Here is a 22,709-nt window from a genome sequence, read left to right on the forward strand (position 1 = left end):
AGGAGCTGTGTTTATAAACACACAAACATATGTGCTGCAAGTCACACTGTAATTACATGCAGGGCATGTGGAATGTTTATTATCTGTAGCAGGTAAATAATTAGAAGTCTTCCTTCACAGGGTGAGAATGTGGCATGTTTCTCCTCACACACACCAGGAATAATTGTGCTCTGCAATCAGCCAGCCTGGGCTTCCCCTACCACCAAGCACTGCAGAGAGCTCTAGGGAGCCCCAGACCATCTGAGCTGCCTCCAGCCGACTGCATGCCGGGAGTTGTAGTCTAGTTTCCTGTTCTGGGTAGACGTCTTCAACAGCCAGCGAACTACAATTCCCATCAGACCTTGCACGGCTGGGGCTTATCCGTCTCTCCTGTCAGAGAGGGATGAAAGTGGAAAGGGAAATGCGGCTGTGAGCAGAGGATACGCACAGGAATTACCGGGGTCCTCGTCCAGGCTGGTGAGTGCCCCGTTCTCTATATTTTGTATCGGTATGAGGAGGGGGTGGTTGGCATCTACTGCCATGTGCCCCTGGGATGGGTACTTTCAGGTGACACTTTGCACGCTGCCCTGTGTCCATGGAACTCTGCTGAGGCACAGTGCTGACTATGTCAGTGCCAGGGGGAATGCCAGCCCTATTCTTGACATACGGTTGTTGCTGCCATGGCAGGGCAAAGATCTGTACTTTAGGATCTGAGTCCACCTCATAAAAAACCTAAAGTCCTCAAATTATTTGTCTGTCCTTATAGGAATCTTCTCTGCCCCCTGGCACACACTCTAACCCAGCATTGGAAGCCCCCCTTCTGTACCATTGCCCTCGGGGAGAAGTGCCAGCTGTGGGTTCTTTATGGGCTTCTTCTCTGCCCCCTGGCACAGGCTGCAACCCAGCAATAAATGCCCCCCGTCTCTGTCATTGCCCCCCAGGAGGAGGTGCCAGTTGTGGGGTCCCTATAGGCATTACTATATTATTAAACAGGATTTATATAGCGCCAACATATTACGCAGCGCTGTATATTGACTAGGCATCTTCTCTGTGCCCCCGGCACTGACTTCAACCCAGTATTGGAAGTCCTCTTCTATGTCAGTGCCAGTTGCAATATTCTTATAGGCATCTTCTCTGCCCCCTGGCACAGACTCCAACCCAGCATTAGATGCCCCCCTTCTCTGTCATTGCCCCCCAGGAAGAAGTGACAGCGGCCGGAAAATTATGGACTTCTTCTCTTGCACAGGCTGCAACCCTGCATTGTATGCCCCCTCTGTATCATTGCCCCCCGGGGAGATATGCCAGCTCTGGGATCCTTATAGATATCTTCTCTGCCCCCTGGCACAGACTCCAACCAGCTTTGGAATTCCCCCTTCTATGTCATTGCCCCCAGGGAGAAGAGCCAGCTGCAATATCTTTATGGACTTCTTCTCTGCCCCCAAGGACAGGCTGCAACCCAGCATTGGATGTCCCCTCAGTATTTTTGCTCTCCAGGGGGAGGTTCCAGCTGTGGGGTCCTTTTAGGCATCTCTGTCCCTATAGCACAGACTTAACCCAGTATTGGATGTCCCCCTTCCATATCATTGCCCTCCAGGGGGAAGTGCCAGCTGTGGGATCCTTATAGGCATCTTTTGTGCCCCCCTAGCACACACTCCAACCCAGCATTGGATCCTCCTTGCTATTGGCAGCTGCGGCAGAACATGGTTATCTCCACACTAGCACCAGATTTTACCCATAGCAGCCTCCAGCATTGGTGGTGGGAAATCTACTATACTGACAGGTTCTCTTTAAAGGTCATCCATCCCTTTTCTACTCCGTGTCACCTAATGGGTCATTGGGCATTGCATCAGCTAACTTTATGGTTAAGTGTAAAGCAGTGTGGTTGGCACTGCTTGGCCTTTCCAGGAATGTTGTATATTGCCAGCACAGGAAATACTTTTTTTTTTTTATAAAGAAATCATTCTAGGAGGTCCATGGTGGAGAACAGAATTGCAGGGCCAGAAGTAACATGGTGGGGTGAAAAGTAAGGTAGACTTCATTGGCTGGAGGTGTTTTTTTGGCTTGTGGATTGGTGGTAGAAGACTTCTTTAAAGGTTAGGTAAACTTTGCCACCATTTCTTTACTGACTTGTTTATACCCTTACCAGATCTACACCATGCCATCCATGGTGAGCCGTCTATGGCAGCTGTTCTCAACCAAGGTTCCAAGAAACCCTAGGGTCCCCCCACAAGTTCCCAGAGGTCCCTTATCTCTGACTGGCTGACCTCCTATAAGATGGTCTGGCATAGCCAAAACCACGGCATGAAACTAAGGACATTTATTTTAGCTGTCTGTAACAGTGGCAATCTGACCACCAAATGTATAGGATGGTGATCTTCCCACTGGCAACTAATTGTTTATAGCAGGGGTTCCCTGACACCTTAAAATCATTTTTGAGGTTCCTTAGGCCAAAAAGATCATTGGTGTTAGTGGCCTGAGTTCTGAGAGGCACAAATTGCTCAAGGAACCCCCAGCAACCTCTGGAGGAACTCTGGTTGGAAAACACTGGTTTAAAGGCTAATCCCAGCAAACCTGATTGAAGGGATTAAATCATATCCATCTCAGCAATTGTTATGTGGCTTGTAATGAATTTATGTCCCAGCAGCTACCAGTAATAGTGCAGTTCTGACTTTTTCCATTATGATTGGAAAGACCTTTCAAAATGTATACTAAAGGTCATCTCCACCCAAACCTTACCTTTCAGGTTATTTTTAGTAGAGCCTTAAGACAAGGTTCAGCTACAGCAGTTTGCCTTCCTTCTCTTCTGTACATCTCTGGTGATACCTTTCATGTTCTTGTTGCAGGGTTATTACATTCCAATGTTCTCCCCGGACCCTTCTAGACGGGCGTACCACCCGGCATTTTTTTAGTAACCACCCGGCTGTTTTTCGGTGGTTATTGAAAAGTTGGGTCCGCAACTTACAGGGGTTAGCACCCATCTACAACTTCTTCCCACCCAGCTTAATTACTTCTGGGGAGAATACTGCATTATAATATCAATAATTATTTGTATTCTAGAATATGGTAATATAATATAAGTAATATCGTTGGTGATTGTTCTGATGCTGGTTTTATCACTTAACAAGTCACTGTCCTGGAACAATCATGCAGTCAGTGAAGTCTGAAATGCCATCCTACATTCTTTTTCCAGGTCATTCACTATGTAAATAGTAAAACCAAGCTCAGGGTGGTAGCCCTGAAATCTGCAACTTTTTCTAGCGAATGTGTAGTGGTTATAACCATATCATGATAAAGAAATAGTGTACATAAGTCTGGGCAGGCAGTGACTGCTGTGCCGGCTCTCCAGATAAGAGATTTATATTATTAATACACAGTATTTTTTATAGCGCCAACATATTACGCAGTGCTGTACAAGGTCCATAGTCATGTCAACTGTCCACATTCTAATGTCTCTGCCATAGCCATATGTCTTTCATACAGTCTAAGGTCAATTTTTTTGTGGGGGAAGCCAATTAACCTAACTACATGTTTTTGGATTGTGGGAGGAAACCCACGCAAACACGTGGAGAACCTGTATATATTTAGAGATTTCATCTCTGGATAATACAATATATATATATATATATATATATATATATATATATATATATGACCACACGCATGGCAGTCATTCACACAATTAGTACCACCAAGTAAAGTGAATACCATTGATGAATTGGTTTCAGCGGTATCTGTCAGGGGGGTATAATAACCAGTAAATGAAGGGTTGGTTCTTTGAGATCAGTGGTGGACAACCCAGACAAAAATTAGTTGATCCACAGAAAACTTTGGACATTATTTGCAATTTTAATGTTATATTAATAATAAAACAAGAAAAATATTCTAATAACTTCCTAAATTCTGAATGCAATTTTTGCCTTTATATTGCACTAAATTCCCAAACTGTACTAGAGACGGGAAAACAAGGGAGGTGCAGCGTGACGTCAGTGTAGTGTTAAGTTATATGAGGCAACCATTGCCGAGCCGTACGCTTCAGTATTGTTTCCACCATTACAACAGTCATGCTGCTCCCCGAATACCGATTCTCATCCGATTGTTTTATTTTATTTATTTCTCAGATGCTCTTTTAGGTAAGTATGACCTTAACTGTGTATTTTCTTTAACTGTTATATTTAATAGCATCAAATAGTTTGATTTTGATAATTATCATTTCTTGTTTAGTTTTAGATTGGAATGAAATAAACCCATAATGAGTGAGAAAAAGCAAACAAATATTTAGCATATCCTTAGTAATACTAAAGATAATACAACTAATGATAATAGTACCGTAACAATAGTAATACTTCACTTAACCGTGAGCTGATCAATGAATAAGAGCCTCCACAGTCCTCGTCAAGCAATCATTATTTTACAAATGTATTTACTTTCGTTTTAAACTCATAATAATGGTCCGTGGGCTTTAAAATTATGAATTTAGTGGCCCGTGAAGTTGGCGACCGCTGTTTCAGAAGAGGAAAAATGACCAAGTGTAAGGAACTGGGTGACTGTGACAAGTATTAAATTAAGGTAGCTAGATAACTGGGTCAGAGCATCTCCGAAAAGTTTGTAGGGTATTCCTGGTACCTACCAAAAGCCTTCCAACGAGAGACAACAGAGAACCACTGACAGAGTCAAGGCTCATTGAGGCAGGTGATGCTCACCTTTCTGGTCTGATCCTTCAGAAGAAGTACTAGAACACAAAATGCTGTAACTTAACATTGCCCAGGAGAAAGGTGTTGGAATTCACAATCCATGTAGCTTGTTTCAGTTTCTGCAGATCACAGTACCCATGCTGACCTCTGTCCAATTTCCTCAGTGTTCACGTGTTTATCAGCACTAGACCGTGGAGCGGTGGTTTGATGAATTATGTTTTCTTTTGGGTCATGTGAAAGGCCAGGTGTGTGTCGTTTACCTGGCTACACTTTGGGGAGGAAGCAGGTTGGCATTGCAGAGGTGTACACAGGGACAGAATCTCCATCCCTACCTGTCCCCATTTAATTGGATCTGCTCACCCCAACTCAGTAGATTCAAAAGTAATTGGGTGGATGAGTAGAGATTCAGTCCACTTCTATGACAGAGGCAATGTGATTTGAATGATCAGCTGCTGACATCTTGAAACTTTTAAAGGTCTTGTCTAGTCCATGCCTTGGCAGATCTGAGTTATTCTGGTGGCAGTAAAACTAATCCAAAGCCATACTTTCCATTTATAAAACAGTGTCCACCAGACATATGGATAACTACTCTCATCTCCTAAATCTTACAGTAGCAGGGCAGGACATGTTGAATGTATGGTATTATTTCTTCCTGGTGCACTCCGGTAATTTTGTTACTACATAAACAGCGGTTTGTTGAATAAAAGCAATGCAGCTACTAAACAAATAGGCGGCTGCATAGATGACCAGGATCGATGAGAAGTTTGCTTTGTTTGTACATTAACCAGGGTAACCTGATCCGTTATGTACGGCCGCTGGCACAATTGTCTTGTTGGCTGAGTATAGTCTGATAATTGCTCAATACTCGTATAGAAAGTGATGTATAAGAAGTGTGCTGCCGCCAAAAGTGATTACATGGCATTTCAGGGCTGTGAACCAATGCAAAAGAAATTACTGGGGATTTAAAGCTGCCATTCACTTCTTTATTTCTGTTAAAAACAAAAAAAAAAAACTTCCTTATTATGGACAAATGATACTTGTTTTTCCTTGTCTGGCAAAATTGTTTTATATGAGTGTGAAATAATCAAGTTTTAGTTATTTTGCTTTCACAGCATTTTTTTCTATTGCCACATGGCACCTTTAGACTGTCCATGGATTGTTACTGTGGGAAAACCTTGTTGTGAGGCCTATTATAGAGGAACAGTACGGCCAAAAGCCGGTATTTATGGAAATGATTGCAACCCATGCAGCAATGTTAGGATAGTCATGGCTGTGTGTTTAGATTTGTTTGGTTGTCTTGGTGCACCTCTGCTTTGTTGGCTAAGTTTGTTCAGCAGGAAAAGCTGCCCTGCCCCTGGAATGACTGATTAAGGCAAGGATTTGGATGTTTAAGGGCTATCCTGGGTGGGGAAAATGTGAATCCTTACATTTGGAAGTACTTTGTAACATGCAGAGATATTTCATATCTTGTTGTCAATTGATTTTCATAATTCTATACAGCTGAATATGAAATATATGAATGAATTATTATTATTACATGATATTTATTTAGCACCAACATATTATGCAGCCCTGTACAAAGTCCATAGTCATGTCACTAGCTGTCCCTCAAATTGTCTCACAATCTAATGTCCCTTTAATACAGTCTAAGGTCAAACTTCGGGCAAAGCCAATAAACCTAACTGCATGTTTTTGGAATGTGGGAGGAAACCAAAGTACCCCGAGTAAACCCACACAAACACGGGGAGAACCTGCAAACAGATCTTCTTTTGTCATTTGCAGTCTTCACTGTGACAGGAAGTCATTTTGTTCAGCCAATTATGTATGCCGGCTTCTCTCTCCTGCCATTTTTTTAACCAATCATGCAAGCCAGCTTACATGATTGGGTGAGCAAAATGATAGGAGAGAGGACACCGATCTTTCCTGTTACAGCCAAGGCTGCAGCTGGCAATGATGGTAACGGTTTGGCAAAGCCCACTACCTGGTACCGGTGCATGGCTCGGTGGTTGAGGACCTTTCTTACATTATCTTGTTTTGTAGATGCACAAAAAGCCAAAGAAACATGAATGTCCTCTGCTATGGGTAAATGTTTTAGGCCAATCTTGAGGCTTTGCAATCACTTTAGGCAGCACATCAATATGCCATTGTCATCTAGTGTTTTGTACACAATTTCTGTTTTAAAGGTGCGTACACACTTCCAATTTTTATCGTTCAAAACGAACGACGAACGATCGATTGGGCAAAAAATCGTTCGTAAAAAAGTAACCAACGACGCCGACGAACGAGGAAAGTCGTTGGAAAAGAACGACCGGACCGGCGGATCGGATTGGACGACGATCGTTGAACATCGTTCGTGTGTACGGTCGTTCGTTGATCGTTCATGGGCTGAGCATGCGTAATGAACGAACGTTCGTTCACTTCCTGTCGTGCACATAGTTCCTCTATCGCTCAAACGATCGTATCTATTGTGTGTACAATATCTACGAACGATCGTGTCGTTATCTCTATGTGCAGGATCGGTGCTATACGATCGTTCGTAGATATCGTGCAGGATCGTTCGTCGTTCGTTTTCCAACGATAATAATTGGAAGTGTGTACGTAGCTTTAGTAACATCAGAGGTGAAAGTTCAGGAGCCATCAGTGAATTTTCACAGTTAAAGATAAAAATTTGGGTAAACCTGCCATTTCTAGTTCTGTTTGTCCAGTCCTGAAATTCAGACATTTTTGTATTGCAATTAAGCAGGATGGCTATTCACCTCCCTGTTTGTGAATGAAAAGTGAATGGGCGGAAGTTGTGCCAGGTCACACTAGCATCTTTGTAGCAGCTACAAATCTCTTAGCTTTTTTTCTCCAGGGAATTGTAGTTACAGTGCGTATTTATATTGCTACAAATTGCTGTGTGCTATGAATACCAGCAGCTGCATTGAATTATATGCACAGCAACTAAAGCTGGCAATTCTTTTCCTAGATCCCAAAGGCCAGCACTCTGTGACCAAGCTTAAAAAAATCAGACACAGATCTTTTATTACCTGTCACTTCCTTGCTAAAAAGACTCTTTTGGGTCGGATTTGTAGCAGAGATCTCCCTTTTTGTAGAGAAAACAATTGCAGTATAGGACAATTTTATGACCTGAAAAACGTAGTTCAGGTTCCTTTTTTTTTTTACTGTTTGTAGGCAGCAACAGAATCCAATCCAGTACTGACGATGATCAGAAGGTAAACTAGTGGTAGCTGCATAGATAAGCATTGCACTTTGCTAAAACGGCAACCCTGAAGCAAGCTACAAATCTCCAGAGAAAATAAAGTGGTTTGTAGCTGCTAGTGATTTTGCTTGTTAGACATGGCACAAAGGATAAATTCACTGGCAGTGAAGTTGCAGTGCGTTTACTGCTTCCTTATGCCAAGCACCGCTGCCACCGGGAGGTGCTATGTATGTCGTCTCCCTGAGGGGGCGGACGTTCCTAGCAAATAAATAGGGGTGGTGGTAGTACTGCTCACTGCCACCAGCTGTCATATCTTCAGATGCTTATTCTTTAAGAACCAACACTGCCATGCTGGAGTTCAAGTGCCTAAGAAGGTACCAGCCTCGGGGTGCAACGTGGAATCTGGCAATGTAATGCAATGCAGGTATGAACCTGCCCTAGGAAAGGGAATTCTGTGGCTGCACCTGCTACAAATCATTCCTACAATCGCCTAACAAACTAATTCATCTGCACTCTCCTTCTGTGTACTCCTGTAGTGTCCTTTACTAAATCAGGTATATATTGTATATGTTTTAATTCAAATATTGATCTTACTGAATAATCATTTGTATTCACACTTTTTATAATATTCACCCATAGTTCAGAATAAGGCTATGTACACACATATAATAATTGTCGTTGGAAAAGATCTTTCACAATTCTTACCAACGACAAACGGCTTGCATGATGCATGAATGACTACTGTACATACAGCACTGTTCAGCTTTGGGGGGGGAGGGGGAGAACAATGGAGCCGCACCTTGCTGCGCTCTCTCTCCCCCTGTAACTTTAATTACGACTGTTCGTCGTCCATCGTCCGTGGATCCGTCAAGACGGTTGCAAGATTCTCGTCTGATAATCAGCTCAGGGAACCATTGCACTTGTGTACCAACAGTGTTCTCCCCAGCCCCTTTTAGTTGGGTGCACCACCCGGCACTTTTCGGTGACCACCCGGTTGTTTTTGGGTGGTTACTGAAGAGTTTGGTCACAATACCCACCCTGTCACCCGCCTACAATTTCTTACCGCCCGGCTTAAAAAATATTCTGGGTTAACACTGACCTAGCCTAAAGCCCTAATGTACTTAAGCCAATGATGGCCTGTGTTTCCTCTATGTGCCCTATTTTCCTCTTTAACATTTCAAAATGAATGAGATGGGGGGGGATTAAACAGGAAGTAAACGCAAAACTACCCAAAACAAAAAAACTTGCTTACCTTCAATTCCGCAGAGCAGTCAATCTGACCGGAGGTTTCTTCCAATGGGTCCTGCGTCGTCCTGGTATTCGTCTTCAGGTTCTTCCTACGTCACCCGATCTCATGCCTGCATCGGGTGACATAGGAAAGGGAAAAAAAACTTAGGATTGAGAAAAAAAACTTGCTGATCTCACTGTGCATGCATGAGAACACCAATTTTTTTCCCTTTTGATAAAAGGGCACCTTCTGCGCATGTCCGAGATGCTTGGGCATGTGCAGAAGGAGCAGCCAAGAGCCTCCCAGGATGCATGATGTAGGAATCCCAGGAGGCTCTGAGCTCCCATTCATTAAGGGGCAGTGCTGCACCCTTTTTGTTGCACAAACTAACAGCAATTTTACTTTAAATAAAAGGGTCATCTACCCTTTTATGTAAAGTGACCATTCTGAGTTTAGGTACGCTTTAAGTGCTTATCTTCTTCAGGGGACAAGAAAATGGTGTGAATGCTCTAAACTAGTGTTTCTCATCCAGGATAGCTTTAAAATGTCTGTGCTAGTTATATATGGGGAGTAAATAATACTAAAGTAGTACTTTGAGCCAATGACCCTGTGCAGGCATACAGAATAAAAGGTCAGAGTTCCTGGCACGGAGTCAGCAGGTCAGCCAGGCCACTGAGCTTGGCGTGTTCAGAAGCCAATGCAGCTTTCAGTTTGTGCTCAATATAGAATTTCTCAAACTTTTTACCATAGGGGAACCCTTGAAATAACTTTTAGGTCTTCAGGGGACCCCTGCACTAATTACTACATGCACAGCCCACAGTATATTATTGTGGTGGTCAGCGGGAAAAATATCTCCTATGTTGCTGACCAGCGAAGATTGCCACCGTTAGAGATAGCCAAAAAGGTCATTGTTATCTCCTAAAGTGACCCAAAGCTCATTGTTCAGGGAACCCCTTGCAACCTCTGGAGGATTCCTGGGGTTAATATGACTTTGATAGCCATTCCATTGAAGTCACAGGGCCAACTTGTCAGCTGGACAACTAGCATTTTCAAAAGGAGAGTCATTATTCTCAGTACAGGTTTAAGCTGCCATTTAGGAGAATATTCTTCAATTGTTTTTTGTTGCACTGCTCCATTGCATTGGCAGGGGATCCATACTTGAGGTAGCAGAATAGTAACTAAAATAGAGTTTAGAAGTATATTCTTCTTTTTGATAGCTCCCCATAGACCAATGTGAACACCCGTTATCGGGTCAGAGCCTCAGGGACCTTCCTTCCCAGCTACAATCCTCTTGCCAAGGGCGACGTTGGGTTTATAAATAAAAGCCAGAGCCAAATAATAATTGAATCTTTTCTTCCACTGCAGATTTATTGCCTTCCATAATGCAAAATGGCTTGAATTGTAATTCATATCCAGCTGTAATTCTGCTTTTTAGAATAAAAGTGTAGCAAGAATGCTCACTATGACCTGAGATGTTAAAATTATTTCTGTCTTGTTTAAGGGGAGAAGACAATTTATGGATTTTTAGATATGATTTTAATTCTTAGATCTTAGTAATTATCACCCTAGCACATACAAGTTAACACCCAAATCCAACCTCCTCCAGAGTTTAAACCCTTCCAGGTTTTGTCATTAGGTTTCCTTTTCTATTATGGTAGTTTGCAAACACCTTGGCTCCCATCTGTGTTCTCCTCCTATGTCCATGGTTCTCTTCTCTATCTTCTTCTTTACCTTAATGTCCTGCTGCCCTATCTATGGTTCATTTACTATCAGCTGCTGCACCACCTTTTGTGCCCATTTCCGCTGCCCTTCCTTTTACTCTTGCTTAGTTCCTTTTTATTCCCCAAACATTTTTTTTTTCTTTTTTATGGAGAGGGGATAATTATCTGTATTACTTCATTTCTACTAAGTTGTACTCCTCTATCCAAAAAATTGTGGCTGAATAATCCCTTTCCTGTTTTCCATAGAAAATCTCATCCACTGTCTCTTCACTTCATACCTGCAAGTAAATCCACATTTGTATTTTTGTATTCCAGACAATATTGCCAAATAGGAAGCATAGGGGATTTGAATCCACAGCCATGGTTTTAAAGCCATTCAGCACAGTGGCTCAGTTGTTAGCACACTGGCCTAGGTCCCAGGATCGAATCTTGACCAGGACACTATCTGCATGGAGTTTGCAGGTTCTCCCCGTGTTTGCATGGGTTCCACATTCCTCCCACATTCCAAAAACATGCAGTTAGGATAATTGGCTTCCACACAAAATTGTCCTTAGCCTGCAATAATGACATATATATGACTATGGTAGCGACATTAGATTGTGAGCCCCATTTGGGAGACAGCTAGGGACTTTGTACAACGCTGTGTAATATGATGGCGCTATATAAATACTGTGTAATAATAATTTAAAGCTCGGTGTCTGTGGCTGACAATTTTGATGAAATTGACATTTTTATTTATATTGGGCCTAAACTCAAGAAATGGTACTCTATGGTAGCAAAAGAGCTAAAAAACCTCTAGCTGAGCTACTCCATATTGCCTACCAAGATGCATGCTGGGAGACAGCATGGGTTGGAGGCAGCCACACCCGCTGCTTCTCTGTAGATTCATTAGTGATAGCTGGCATTCTTCTTTCTTTTTCCGTCAATAAACCTTTTTTAGAATAGGGTGAACGTAAGAAAAATAATTGTACTTGATTCAAGAGAATGTCAAGAATAAACTGCAGGAAGTTTATGGAAAAGACTGAAAATTCTTTAAAAAAAACATTATTACTGAGATTGCAATAAAAATAGAACCTTACATAAAAGGACAATATGTGCCTAGTTCTGCTTTAGATAACCAGAACGTTAAAGTTTAAAGGATGTTTCTCTACAAAGTGGGCTCTGTGTTTGGAGCAGAGAAACCTGATTGTGGCGGCATTCCGGAATGTGCGGGGTGAGCATTGGCATTACTGTCCCTGGCACCTTAACACAGCTTCCAGGAAACTATGTATAGCATGGCAAAAGATCTAGAGATGATGTAACTGTGTTTATTATAATAGATATATAATGAAAAAAGGAAAGGTGTTTTTTAATAATTCACATGACATGTTGTTAAGAAAAAAAAGAAGGCGACTGGGAAGGCAAAAAATGTACTTTTCATTTTAAAGGGACATGTAATGGCCATTCCAAAAAAAAAAATCTTACCACCTTGATTTTCATTTTTTAATAACATTTACCTCCTATTTTATACTCACACTGTCGTGCTGCTCTGGGTTTTTGACTGGCCGGGTTGAAATGATGTAACGCCTGTGTATGCTCATGTAAGTTCATTCATTCCTGGTATCCGGGGGTATGACGGGATACCCCACATCATTCACTGAGCTATGTATGGGCAGCTCAGTGTTCATTGAAAAAAGATTGCAAATAGACAGCTATGTTTATTTTCTTGCAGAAGAGACATCACCTGTTCTTTCTGTACTATTGAACCTGTCTGCTTATTTTTTTCTTTCTTAAGTTCAGTTCCAATTTCAGTTCTGTTGGTGAAATTATTTTCTTTTTCAGGACAAACTTTTGTGGGTCTCCCCCTTTTTCTCTAGAAGTGCTCACACTCAAAAGTTTAGCAGAATGATAAAGATCTGTGAATACAATAAACGATTGTGACAAGGAGCAGAGAAGTGGGACCTGGATTGGAGGGGGTAAGAAAAGAGGTACCATAAAACAATTTAATAATGATTTGGAAAGAAGGTCCACATTCAGTGCATTATGTCCTCCGTCAAATGAATTATCATTCGTTGTTCTAAGGTTTTCCTCTCCTGAATATTTGTAAAGTTTTCTTAAACATTTGTGTCTTCTACACAGTGGTCTGCTTTGAGAAATGATGTACCTAAAGTGTGCAGAAATGATATTCCTTGTGTTCCTTTATTGTGTGTGTAGATTCATTCTAGTCTGTAATGTCTGTCCTGTTTCTCCAATAAAGCGTTCTTGGTTGCATTTTCTGCATTGAAAAAGGTGCAGCACATACGGACCACTTCAAGATAGGAACAGGGCTTCCCTGTTTGCTTGTGTGCAGGACGGAGGCTTTGCTAAACACAGCTGAGGTTGTGGGTGATCTTAGGGGGGTGAGCTCTTTCTGCAGCCTCTTGTAACTCTTTAATTACCAAGGCAAACTCTGCAGTTGATTCTTTCATCAAGAATCAACTGCACAGCTTGATCCAGAAATCAATGAATATCTAGTCTCAATAAGGTTTTTTTTTTTTTTTTGCTTTGTTTGTGATTTACTCACAATGAAGATTTTATACAGTAACTGCCACCATGCTGTCTAATATTATGTTGCCAAAAACATTTGTCCTTATTGCATTTATTAAAATAATGTACCAGTTCCGACCTACATACAAATTCAACTTAAGAACAAACCTACAGTCCCTATCTTGTATGTAACCTGGGGACAACCTGTATATATTTTCTCTTGAGACTTTGTAGCTGTAACAAAGTTACAGCTGTAGCTGGATACAATATAATCGATTTAGCAGCAAATTTCTGAATATTTTCAGGGATGATTTGTTCTTTTAGGCTGTATATTATATTTCCAGCTAGAAATATTTCATTATTTTATGTGATGATTTGTGGAGAGGTACAATGCTGATGTTTGGCTAAAAAACTACAGAGGATATAGATATTTGTTTATAGGCCACAAGTTGGAATGATTATTTCTTTTTTAGTTGCTCTATATATTTAAAGAGGGATTAAACAACGGATGCTGTGCCCCATAAAACAAGCAGAGGGTGAAGTATTATTCACCAGTATTGCATGTGTTCTCCCTGGAGCTAATATTTTCCATTTTATTGACTTGCCAGGCTTTTTTTTTCTTATGTCAAAACCTCCGGCAACTTAGTACAGAGAACTGTAAACTGCACTGCAGAAACATCACCTAACCCCAAGAGACCAGCAGTGCCTTAGATCTTACATTGCTGATATACAGCTATGAGGCTTCAGGTCAACTAGGGTTCCTCCAGAGCTTGCCAGGGGTTCCTTGACTTATAGATTTTGCAGAGTGCCGATCCACACTTTGTGCCTCAAGTTATCTCACCTGTGCACCAAAATAGTGCAGGTATTAAAGTAAAAAAGGAATCCCATTAATGTAAAATGTGTAAAAATTAAAAGAGATACACACAAGGAAGGTTGTGCCATAGCAAAGAAAAAAAGCATTTTCTGTGTCTTGGCACCATCCAGCATATTTGGCTTGTGCCTGTACATTCTTTATACACCACAGCAATGTTTATTTTTGTTATTGGTCTGTTTATTTTGCAAGTTTATTGTATATTCCAGGACAAATAAGAATTTCTCTTTTCTCTTGTTTTATGAAGAATATTTTATTTCTATAGACAAAGTAACAAAACAGGTGTAATACATGTTTTTTTTTTTTTATTTTGACCAGTGGTGCATGTGTTTGAAATGACTAATGCACCACTAGTAAATGTTTGTAGTTTATAAATATGCCTCTCGATAAAAAAGTACACATTTCTACCGGTATATGTTCTTATCTGTATACCTGTACAAACATGATATCATTTACAAAACAAAGAGAATTTATTTACAAATGAAAATAAAGATCTTCGGGTCATTTTGGAACCTGATTTGTGGCAATTGATTTGGGAATGCACTGCCCTGTGTTCTTCCAAGAGCAATGCAGTTGAAGCAAACTATAGGTTTCTAAATGAAATGATATAGGATACCTGTGCGGCTGAGTACATTTATGGGTACTTCCGCCAACACATGCTTTTAAAGCTGCCCTTCTAAAAGTAATATACTTATAACATATTTGGTGAGAATGTTCAAAAATACAGGAAGTCCCTGAGTGAGGACACCTTAAGATTTTGACTGGTTGGTATTGACCATCTAACCAAGGTGCACCAGATGATGTTGTTAAGGGGCTGCCTATTGGTGGTCTATTCATTCCCCCTACCCTCTTGTTGGATAATTTTTCTCTTCCCTCCCTTTTTTATCTCCTTTTTATACCTATTTTGTTTTGTTCTTGTTCTGAAGTTTGAGTAAGCTGTTTTTTACCCTTTCGGCTCGGAATGTTTGTTCCCTGGGCATTGCAAGGCACCCTCTTGGAAATACTTACATGTAATTTACCATTGGTAATGCCAGTTATTTACTGTCATTGTGTTCAGGATGTTAGGGTTTTTTTTTGTGTGTTGTTGGTATGTTTTTCAATTTCTTGTATTGTTCTCAGCATTGTACTTTTTATTTGAAATTTAGTGAAAACTTATTGAAGCAAAAAGTAATTATTTTTCATTTGCACCATTTTTAAAAATTCGTCAAAAAAATTATATATAAATATTATATATTTCATTTCCAAGCTGGGATGGTGTATTTTAAAGTGTAAATCACAAACAGAAGAATATGCAGGTGGAAAGCCCTGACCACACTATCTGCATGTTTGTTTCAAGCTATGGAGCCTTTGAAGGGAGCATCAGGATGACCTAAACAAGTTGGAATTGACAAATGTTCCTACAGTTAGGTCTATAAATATTTGGACAGAGACAACTTTTTTCTAATTTTGGTTCTGTACATTACTAAAATTAATTTTTAATGGAACAACTCAGATGCAGTTGAACTGCAGACTTTCAGCTTTAATTCAGAGGGTTGAACAAAAAGATTGCATAAAAATAGTACTAAAGCCTTTTTTTTACACAATCACTTCATTTAAGGGCTCAAAAGTAATTGGACAAATTAAAAAGCTGAAAATAAAATGTTCATTTCTAATACTTGGTTGAAAACGCTTTGCTGGCAATGACAGCCTGTAGTCTTGAACTCATGGACATCACCAGATGCTGGGTTTCCTCCTTTTTAATGCTCTGCCAGGCCTTTACTGCAGCGCCTTTCAGTTGCTGTTTGTTTGTGGGCCTTTCTGTCCGAAGTTTAGTCTTCAACAAGTGAAATGCATGCTCAATTGGGTTCAGATCAGGTGACTGACTTGGCCATTCAAGAATATTCCACTTTTTTGCTTTAATAAACTCCTGGGTTGCTTTGGCTGTATGTTTTGGGTCATTGTCCATCTGTTGTATGAAACGCCTTCCAATCAATGTGACTGCATTTAGCTGAATCTGAGCAGACAGTATGTCCCTGAACACCTCAGAATTCATTCGGCTGCTTCTGTCCTGTGTCACATCATCGATAAACACTAGTGTCCCAGTGCCATGGCAGCCATGCACGCCCAAGCCATCACACTGCCTCCGCCATGTTTTACAGATGATGTGCTATGCTTTGGATCATGAGCTGTTCCACGCCTTCCTCATAATTTTTTCTTGCCATCATTCTGGTAAAGGTTGATCTTGGTTTCATCTGTCCAAAGAATGTTTTTCCAGAACTGTGCTGGCTTTTTTAGATGTTTTTGAGCAAAGTCCAATCTAGCCTTTCTATTCTTGAGGCTTATGAGTGTCTTGCACCTTGCAGTGCACCCTCTGTATTTACTTTCATGCAGTCTTCTCTTTATGGTAGACTTGGATATCGATACGCCTACTTCCTGGAGAGTGTTGTTCACTTGGTTGGCTGTTGTGAAGGGGTTTCTCCTCACCATGGAAATGATTCTGCCATCATCCACCACTGTTGTCTTCTGTGGACGTCCAGGTCTTTTGGCGTTGCTGAGTTCACCAGCGCTTTGTTTCTTTCTCATGATGTACCAAACTGTAGATTTTGCCCTCCTAATATTGTAGCAATTTCTCGGATGGGTTTTTCTGTTTTTGCAGCTTAAGTATGGCTTGTTTTACCTGCATGGAGAGCTCCTTTGACCGCTTGTTGTCTGTTCACAGCAAAATCTTCCACATACAAGCACCCCCCCCCACCCCCCCGCTCAAATCAACTCCAGTTTTTTTATCTGCTTAATTGATAATGACATAACGAAAGAATTGCCCACACCAGCCCATGAAATAGCCTTTGAGTCAATTTGTCCAATTACTTTTGAGCTCCAGAAATGAAGTGATTGTGTTAAAAAAAAGTCTTTAATCCCTCACATTTTTATGCAATCTTTTTGTTCAACCCACTGAAAGTCTGCAGTTCAACTGCATCTGAGTTGTTTAATTTAAAATGAATTGTGGTAATGTACAGAACCAAAATTAGAAAAAAAGTTGTCTCTGTCCAAATATTTATGGACCTAACTGTATATGAATTTTAGCAAATAATAAAATATACATAAAAATACCTTTGTCATTGGAATAAAATGAGTTTGCTGATCATTCTTTCCACCCACCATATTGTTTACTTTAAATGTTCAGGTTAATTTTACAATGAGTCCATTTATCAGAATTGCATGTTCTTTTCTGTATTGCTCCTTCTTGGCAAGAATTGGAAGAATGATTTGTAAGACAGATTCACAATCAGATGTTGAAAGTCAAGTTTAATGCCGGGGCAGACATCTCATAACTAATGCATCTAATTTGACATAAAACACTAGACGCAGCATTCTTTGTATGGGAATACTCTGGAGTTACATTCCGAACATTGTTTGGGGATTTTGAAAGACAACGGCAATGTCATTCTTCCATTGCTGTCTGCTTGCTGCATTGGGAGACTCATCTCTGATAGAAACTGGCTGGTGCCAAGTCACACAAACATTTTCATTACCAGCAAAGCATTCATATTGGTTTCGTAGGGAGCTGCTGAAACCCAAATCTTATATGCAGCACCTTAAATGATGCCAATGATACAAACAGTATTGGGAGGAATGTCACAGAGCTTGCTCTCTATATGAATTTGTCACATAAGATGAATAACAATGCCAGTGGATCTCAAAGTCATTGTCATTTTGCAGGCACCTGAACTGGCCCAGTAGGACATTTTCCAGACTGCACCTCCTATCCTTTACTAGTGATATTGCAGTTCTACTCCAATGCAGAACGGGACCAGTGCTTGGCTGAGCTTTTGTGCCCGGGTCAGGAATGTAATAGGAAAGGTAGGTGGGTCAGAGCTGTAGAAAGTGGGGTAGGTGTTTCTGATCTATGGTAGGTGGGGCTGGGAAGGTCCAAGCTATGGTGACAACACTGCCCATAAAAATGGAGCAGATTGATGTTACATTTTACTAAAAGTGGAAGTAAAAAAAAAAAAATCCCGCAGATCAGTCTATTAGTTGGGAGGTTTCTTCCATCGGGTCCGGCGTCGTCCTGGTATCTGTCTTCAGCCCTGCACATAGGGAGCAGCCGGCGCCATCTTCTCTTTTCCCGGGTTCTTCTTCCTACATCACCCGATCTCGCACTGCGTAAGTGGTGTAGATTGGGGAAAAATTTGCCAGTTTCACTGCACATGTGTGAGATCGGCAATTTTTTTTTCTATTGATAAAAGGGCTTCGTTTGTGCATGCCCAAGATGCTCAGTCGTGTGCATAAGGAGCAACCAAGAGCCTCCGGGATGTGTGATGTAGGTATCCAGGGAGGCTCTGCGCTCCGGTTAATTCTTGAACGCCTACGTAGATTGGTAGATTTCTTGGTTATTGATGAGTGCTGTTCATCGTTTCTGTGATAGAATTTGATTGAAATAGAATAAAAATGTTCAGGTATGTGGCCTGTTAAATCTTAAAAAATACATAAGCAAATCAATAATCCTCTTGGAACACTTAAAAGGGCCTGTTGCAATTTACTTATTTACATTCCTTCTGTTTTTCTGTTTACTCCAAGGCACTTTTACTTAATTTTCATACCACCTTATATCCCCTTTGTAATCTTCATATGCCAGGTATTGTGCACTTCAGACAGAAAACTCAAAGGGGTTATTTGAATAAAAAAAGAAGGTGGTTTAACTTTTCTTAGAGAATGAAACAAAGCTGTGCTGAAGTCAGGCATCCAATCCTTGTGCAAGGAAAAATTCATATTTTTGTTCCACTTTTACAGTATTTGATTCTAAGAACTTGCTCTACACATGAGGTAACTCAACCCCAGTGTTTTTATGACTTTGGTTAAGAAGAGGTTAGTAGTTTATACTGTGATGCTGCATGCAATAGTCTGGTAGCATCACACCACAAAAACCACACAAATCTCTACTGCACTGTTGCCTTCCTTGGCTCTGGGTTCATGCAGGGTGCGGCTATAGAACTGCCCAGGTTACATTCATATTTTTATCCATATCTCACCAAGTACAAAATAGAAATACACATAAATCTTTTTATGAAAGGAACCCTCAAAGGACAGATGCAGTTTAAATATTAGAATGGGTTTTGGGAACGTCAAAATCTTTAGATGACCAAGATCAAGCAACCTTTTCAACTTCTGAAAATTTCTTTGTTCTTTCTGTCTTTGGCAGCACAGAAAACTTTAGTTTCAACTTTCGGTTAATTGGAATAACATTGTTTTATGGAGTTAGTGCTCCGGGCAGAAGATGTGATCAAAAGAGGTCTTGTCTTTCTTTACAGTTATTAAGAAGCATGGGGGTATGAGATGATATTATGTGAGGAAAGTGAATGAGCAATAAGCCATCAGAGCGGAGATCCTTCATTCAGAGGAAGTTTAATTAGATAAAGAGAGCTGCAATGTCTTTCTAAAAAAGACTTTGACTAATCATGAGCAGAGAGGTAGATCTCTAGGCAGCTGCAAATCTGCAGCTGCCTAGAGATGCCTTGAGAGCCTGCAGCTGCCTAGAGAGAAACTAAAGCTGCAATACTCGCCTACTCTTGTTCCATCGCCGGGCACTGCCATCTTCCTCCTTTTCTTCCTGGAGATGATCATTCATTGCTGGACCAGATCCATTCCAGGCTTGCTGGATCACCCAAGTTCTCCCATGATACAGTATATTCTCCAGTGGTGCAGAGCCTAAATAAGTCAGGCCCTCTATATCATAGATATAAAAAATTTAGGCACTCTGTGTAATAAATTATTTTGGTTTATTTATCGGTTCTAACAAAGGCCGTGCCTGTTTTGTTGTTACTTATATTTATTATTGTTCTCCCCTGATTAGTAAATCTGTATAGAGGCTCAGATAAAATACTTAAATAAAGCTCATTGTCTTGTACTATTTATAGAAGGAGTACTCCCTTAATCATCTGGCCAAGACATTTGCTTGCAGTCACTCTTAATTCCATTCTGGCCACTTGAATCTTGATATAGCCAATAGGCAGGCAGAAGATTTTTCTATCCGGTTAAATCCTATAGAGGGATTTATTAATCTGTCCGAAGGATTATAGATATTCTCTGTCTAGAAAAAGATCCATCTCAGCATTGTATGCCATTTGTGCCTGTGTTAGAAAGTCCGAAGCTGCTTTTAGTAAATGAGGCTGGACAACGATGGCAGAAGGAAAAGCGGGTCACCGGCCAGTTCAAGCTCAGCTGTATGTTCATGCGACGGAGGCAATTACACATTATGCAACCTCTGTGCTGCTCTGTGTGACTGCCATTGTAGTGTAGATTGTAAAACCTAAGTGTACCTGAGTGTGCCTCTGTGTGTGTAAATAAATACATTTATGTATGCAAAGACTTCTCGCCTAGATATTCAATACAGAGGGTTGCTTTAATTTGTATCTAATACTGCGAACAAAAATGTAATTATATATTCGTGGCAGCATTCATTTCTTTTTTCAGGAAAAAGTAGAAAAGTAATAACTATTAAGTCAGCAAAACAAAAAACATTTGTTTAAAAGGTTGGCCCCATGGCTAGCACTCTCACCTTTGCAGAATGAGTGTCCCAGATTCGAACCTTGGCCAGGACACTATCTGCATAGAGTTTGTATGTACTGCTTGCATTTGCAAGGGTTTCCTCCCAAACCCCAAAAACTTAGTTAACTGGCTTACCCCTAAAAACTGACCTTAGCCTGTGTTAATAACATATGACTATGGTAGGGACATTAGATTGTGAGCTCCTCCGAGGTACAACTACTGACAAGACTTTGGACTGTGAAAAAGTGCTAATTTGTCAGTTATTATTATCCAATATTTATATATGGCTAACCATGGCGGTTTAGAGGTTAGCACTTTGGCACTTGCAGAACGCTAGGTCCCAGGTTCGAATCTCAGCCAGGACACTCTGCATTAGGATTGCAGGTTCTCCTCGTGTTTGCTTTTCATCCAGGTGAACTCTGGTTTCCTCCCACATCCCAAAAACATGCAGTTAGGTTATTTGGCTACCACCCAAAAAAGTTGATCTAATTAACGATTGTATTACCATACATAAAGACTATATATGTGAGGTAGGGACATTAGATAGTGACATGACTATGGACTTTGTAAAGTGCTACGTAATATGTCAGCGCATTATAAATACTGTGTTATAATAATAAAGAATAGCGCTAGCATATTATGCAGTGCTTTACAAAGTCCATAGTCATTTCACTACAGATGGTTCAACTCAGTTGATTTATTATAAATACTAGTTATTAATACAAAACCCAAACCCACCCAAACAAAACTACACAAAAATTTGATTACCTTATATTACATTTCCAGATTTCCCTAATTGGTGGTCAAAAACTTCCAATCCCAGCACAATGTAATTTTATGCTAAATATGAGCAAGAAAAGTTGTTTCCGTTTAGAAACATGGAATTTTATAGACAAAACAAACACTTCTGAATAAAAAAACATACATATTATTATTATCATTAAACAGGATGTACATAATCTTTCTTTACATGGTGTTAACATAGAACAACATAAGTAAGTAATAATAACAACAACAACAAGTAATACAAAAACACTTGTATAGATCATAGATAGAGTACCAATTTATTTAACAAATTATGAGTGGGCAAAATGGTGAGTGTTTTATAGGCAGACACATTCCTGTGTATCCCATTATACTGGCTGACATCAAAATATAGAAGAAAACACTTCTCTACTGAAAGTTTTCAATGGAGCTTCAAAATGTATATTCTCAATGCGTTTCACAGCATTAAATGCTGCTTTATCAAGAAATTTCAGGGTAACTTCATCAGCACATAAACAATTTATGCCGGCATGCAATATAGAGTTTGGGTTGGTTCTGCCACATGGAACATCACTCGCCATGCACACAGTATTGCTTTCATTTTTTTCCCAGCTGTGTTAAATCTTATATATAGTATAATGCTGTGCTAAATGTACACATTAGGAAGTATATGAGCTGTCATGGCTGCCAACAGAGGATAGGAATAGTAATTGTATCATGAATTATTTGCTTGGCATCATATTGACCTAATTGTCAGTAGCAGTTAGATAACAAATGTGTTTTTCTTTTGTAAGTATCCATTTTATGCTGACTTGCTTGCTTATTCCTGCTTGACCTTCTCTTGTAAGGACCAGTCACATACAATATCTTGACTGCTCATCCACCCTCCTGCAAAGTTATTATGTTAATATATAACAAGTTCTTCAATACTGCCGGTTCCCAATACACATGACCTAATTATCTCATAACATCTGTAAGCTCTCCTTCTGAATTATGCAGAGTTATAACTAGTAGAGAATTTCAGTTGAAAAAAAAATATTTATCTGCAAAGCATTTCTGAGTTCTAAAACAGTAACATCTATGGGGTTTCTTTAGAGCTGTGGAATTCTAATTGAGCCAGGAATACATCAGTGGAAATTGGAAACATTGTATCTTCAGTTGTAAAAACTAAAGCTGCGTACACACTTCCAATTTTTGTCGTTGGAAAGGATCTTTCACGATCCTT

At 40.2% G+C, this 22,709-nt stretch overlaps 1 protein-coding gene across 6 annotated transcripts in view; it reads left to right on the forward strand.

Annotated features, from left to right (window-relative positions):
* The first annotated feature begins 310 nt into the window (after positions 1-310).
* Positions 311-22,709, forward strand: part of MIB2 (MIB E3 ubiquitin protein ligase 2) — a 69,627-nt gene continuing 47,228 nt past the window's right edge. For 4 of the 6 annotated variants that reach the window (XM_072427145.1, XM_072427150.1, XM_072427149.1 and 1 more), the window contains exons 1-2: positions 311-456; positions 12,643-12,788. The gene's annotated coding sequence lies outside the window, so the exon portion shown is untranslated. The remainder of the gene's footprint in view (positions 457-12,642; positions 12,789-22,709) is intronic. The other 2 variants (XM_072427146.1, XM_072427148.1) reach the window with 2 other exon arrangements.

This window comes from Pyxicephalus adspersus, chromosome 11 (genome assembly GCF_032062135.1).
Source record: "Pyxicephalus adspersus chromosome 11, UCB_Pads_2.0, whole genome shotgun sequence".
Lineage (NCBI taxonomy): Eukaryota > Metazoa > Chordata > Amphibia > Anura > Pyxicephalidae > Pyxicephalus > Pyxicephalus adspersus.